This window comes from Belonocnema kinseyi, chromosome 10 (assembly GCF_010883055.1).
Source record: "Belonocnema kinseyi isolate 2016_QV_RU_SX_M_011 chromosome 10, B_treatae_v1, whole genome shotgun sequence".
Taxonomy (NCBI): domain Eukaryota; kingdom Metazoa; phylum Arthropoda; class Insecta; order Hymenoptera; family Cynipidae; genus Belonocnema; species Belonocnema kinseyi.
In genome coordinates this window covers 81145037-81150089 of record NC_046666.1, presented here as the reverse complement: position 1 = coordinate 81150089, position 5053 = coordinate 81145037, and positions in this window count along the sequence as shown.

The following is a 5053-nucleotide window of genomic DNA, read 5'->3' as shown; positions in this document are numbered from 1 at the left end:
CCCCCCCCCCCCCCTAGTTGGGGTAGCATCCTACTTTTCATACATGGTTTGTGCGCCCCTGAATGGCCACCTCAACGAGGTGGTGTAGAAAAACGGGGTGCGTACCCGGTAAGAAAACAGAAGAATAAAGAAAAATTAATATTTTCATATTCAAACGAAAGAGAGAGCATTTTTTTATTTTTTAAATGTGCTAATTTTCCATCGGGAGAAGTGCCCAACGAAAGAATAGATTGATCTCCGAAACCAATTCTTTTTTATTTCCTTACAGATTAACACTTGTGTTGTATTCCATGTAGGCGAATATATCCACAAAATATGTGCATTTACATAGTTCCTATTTCTCCGTGTACAACATAAGTTCGGAAATTTCAATTTTGTTGTCAAGGTTATTTTTAATTCCATACATGCACGCTTTATTTTCGATTACTGTAATTCCTTCTAATCTTTCCACTAAATATGTGCACATGCATAGTTTCGATTCGTTTTTGTGGAATATAAGGTAGGAAATTTCAATTTTTTGTCTGCCTTAACGATGGAGTAATTTTAATTGTATTTTATATTGTGTAAACAAATGATACATTTAATAGTATAATAAATAATAATAAATTCATTTAATAATGTTGTTTAAGGTCAACAAAATTAATTTATCTTTTAACAGAATTATAAAAATATTCTTGGATAATACTACAAATTATTTCTATTAACATAATTTTTTTATATTTATAACTGGTCGATAAGAAGGACTAGGTTTTTCGCCTTCAAAGCAACATTAAAGTAAATAAACATTTTGTAAATAATTCTTGTTCGATAAAAGTGGTGCTACGAAAAAAAATGTGCTCATAGTATTTTATGTTAAAAATATCAAATCAGATACACGATAAAAACAAACAAGTTGATTTTGTAATAATGAAGCAAAATTGTTATTTTTTATCATGCGCTCTTGGATTTTTTATTTTAGTGAACATTTTTATAAATGTTTAGAAGTTTTTAAATAGGTTAAAATTTAAAAAAAAAGTAAACGAATAATTCAGAAACGTGAAACTTCAGAAAAGCGATTAAAGTATTATTTTATTATTTAAAAATTAATATCAGAGGTAAAATATTTTTTTGTCAGAAAGAGATCTCAATTTTTAATTATTCGCAATTATTTACACATAAATTCATCTGATAATAAACGAAAATTTAATTCATTCAACTTTCTAAATTTTTAGTTTATTGAAATATAAGTACTCAAAAAATTGAACAGTGAGTTTACATCAATGTCGGTGATGTTATATTCGGTAATCCTTAGATTATGACTTCCATTTTACCACTAATGATTGACGTAAAACCAACTTTTTCTATTCTTCGCCAGGAAGCCACTAAAATCGAAGAAAAAATCTCGAATATTTTCCTTGTTAAAAAATTGTACACCAGTCAATAAAATTCGAAGTTTGAGTTTTTAAAGCTGAAAATTTTGTTCTTTAAAGTGATTAAGACTAAATTGCAAATGAAACAAATTCAGAAGCCTTGAACTGTGTTTCATTTAAAATGATGCCATGTGAAATTCAAGTGTGTAAAATGTAGATTTTTAATCATGTTTCGATTTGATTTCAATTAGTAAGAATGCAGACTTCAAAAATAGCATTTTCAATTTCAGGCTTCTAAACTGCTTACATTTAAACTTAATGATTTTTTAATTTTAACATTTCAAACTCAAAGTTTAAAACAATTCAAAAATTTAAAATTAAACTCTTATCCTTTGATATGCTAAAATGTCGAAAAACGTCCATAAGGTTACATAAGATTTGATCAAATTATGAAAATGATAGCTGGATATAAAGACCAAAAATAAACTTTTTTCAGGCTATTAAATAAAAAATTTGAATATAATTACATAAATATGTGGCCATTAGTCAGAATGTTTCAGGAAGGAGAGAATCTAAAATATGTCTGTGCTTATGGAAGGAAAACCATTTGTTGTGATGAATTCCGCACGTATTCAATTCAATTTTGAACCTAATGAAGCCAACACGAATCTAATACTATACAGTTAATCATTTCAAATCTTCAAAATAAAAATATTTGATGATTAGACATTGCAAACTAAATTATTTGAAATATTCCAAATTTAATATTTTAAATATTTAAAACTATAAATTTTCAAGAATTTTAAATCAAACTTATTTATAAATTCAAAATTTTTATATTGCAAGAGACTTAAAAGGATTGGATAAGTTTTTCTACTAAAAATTTCATGAGTTACCTGTAATTTATTTAGTCTGAGTTTCAAAATATTGACTCCATCCATTATTCTGAGTGAGAGGTTAAGTTTTCACTACAGCATTTTCATTTTGCCTTAATTATTTAGAAGCGGCTTTTTACTTCGTCAAAAAATGTCAACAATATGAATTTAAAAAGAAGTAAATAAACGTTTTACAATAATATACCTGCTAAATCAGACTGCCTACTTGATAATCATACTATATCACTGTCACATCGTTAAGCGGTATGTTTACATGTTGTGAACCCATATACTTTTGACTTTTCATTCGGTATACCGCCTAAATATTATATGTTTTTGTTCATAAAACTTCTGTCAAACTAAAAATTTAATATCTAACCAATAAACACGTGCGCGTCATGTACGTTACAAATGAAAACTGCAGCGAACGTATTGCCGGCAAGTGCATTGACTCAATTCAATCCGATTCGGAACAATTGACACAATTAACAACAATTTAAACCGATTCAAATTTTGATTACTCTTAATCGTTATTAATCGTGTCCAATCAAATATTTCTAGGAGGGCTACTACTTTTATTCGCAAGATAGGTAGTAGTTGTCCTTACTACTTTATTTGTTCTCGTTACAACTTTCGATGGTAGGTACTACTTTCAGGTAGTTGTGTTTACTACTTTAAATAGTAAGCGTTACTACTTTAGTTTGTAATTCTTACTATTAAATTAGTTGATCCCCTACTGAAAATTCCTATATAGCTTCCTACACAGGATCCTATATAGGGTTCTATATAGGATGCTATATGTTTCACCTATAGGTGCCACCTATAGGAAAGGACATAGGATCCTATATAGGTGCCTGTATAGGACACTCCCTAATAAGGTACCTAATAGTGCCTAATTGATGGTACCTAACTAATGATACCTCATGGTACTTAATGGTACGTATGTCTAATATGCTCTTGGAGGACCAAAAAAACTTCTGCGCAGCCGTAAGTGCTATAAAATAGTACTGCGCATCTGGATATGGTCCCATGCAGTAACATATACAGGATCCTATATAGGATCCTTTATAGGATCCTATATAGGATCCTATGTCATTTCCTATAGGTAATCCTTACTATTATATAATCATATATAATATTACTATTCAATCTTATATTTTCTTACTATTCATATAATTATATTCATCCCGCAGACAAACTGAATTGTCACGATGATGTATTTATACAAATTAGGGTACCTTTTGACGGAGGCCTGTTTTGAAGTATTCGTTAAATTTATTTGACATATCGAGTTCGCATCTATAGGTTATCAATCAATCAAATTTGCCATAAACCAACAAAGTAACTAAAAATGAATCCTATGAAAAATAATAATTCCACGATTATTTTAAAACAGGCCTCCGTGAAAAGGTGCCCCCTAAGCGTACGGGTAGACTGCAGACTCTAGAGGGCAATGACCCCCCCCCCCCCATTTTATTCCAAATCAGAAAAAGGAAATTCGCTAATTTTGGAATAATTTTGTAGGGTTTGAACAAATGTGACGGGAAAGTATGCGGGTCTGTAGACTTATCCAACGAAGAATTTCATGTATCAGACATGGATTTGACACCCCTACACACCCTCACGTGTACCTGAAAACTACCCTTAAATAAAAAAATATTAATTTGTCATGAAATCGACCTTTTGAGCACTGTATGCTGGTCTTTTTTTATTTAAAATTATTAATATTGGTTTAGAGGAATATTTATTATCATTGGCTAATTAATTTTCTTTAATAAACAAATGGAATTTGTTAAAATAATTTTTTTTCAGGTTTTTTTTCATTAAAATTATTACCATTTGTCTAGTGGAATATTTATCAACACTAATTCATTCAATTTCAATTGTTTAAACAAATGTAATTTGTTAAAATATTTTTTTCATTCGTTTTTTCCCTAAAAATTATTACTATTAGTCCAGTGGAATATTTATTTATTTATTTATTATTTATTTATTTATTAATTTCCAAATATTCAAACAAATGGGATTTTTTAAATAATTTCCTTTTGAATTAAAAAATAAATAAAAATTATTGCTGTGGCTCTAGTGGAATATTTAGCAGTAATAATGAATTACTGATTAATAATTAATTTAATAATAAATCATCCACTGAAGAAATATTAATAATTTTTCATAAAACAAATGATTTAAACAAGCTTCATTTATTTAAATAATTGAAATGTTATGAATTTATTAAATAAATGTTCCACTAGACAAATGGTAATCATTTTTATGGAAAAAAACTAATTTTCGAAAAAAATTATTAAACAATTATGATTTCAGGTGATTTTCAGGTGTATTCATAAAAAAATAAACGAAACTGTTCTGTTTTGAATGTTCAAATACCTATGTCACCAGCAAGTTTCGATGAAAAATAAATCATTTATCAATTTTTTATAGAATAATTAATTTTGTAATAAAAGGTCGAAAGTAAATCATTTATTTGAAATTAATACATTTTTGATATAAATTATTATTGAGGCTCTCAAGTTGCCGACGATCTATAAAAGAAAAAGCCTGTGTAGAAAAAAACAGTGGTATCCTATAACAATGATTTCTCTATCCATCCGTTTTGTTTGTATTTTTAAATTCATTTTTGCGAATACGCATAACTTTTTTTTCTGATTTAAAAATAAAATGTTTAAGTGAATAAAATAACTGTTTATTGCCATTATCCTATTTTTATATATCAGGATACAGAAAGAGTATTAGGTCATTTTGGGGATCCAAAAACAAACTATAACGGAGATAAATTAGTTGGTCTATGCTTAGAAAGGGGTCTGTTTATTA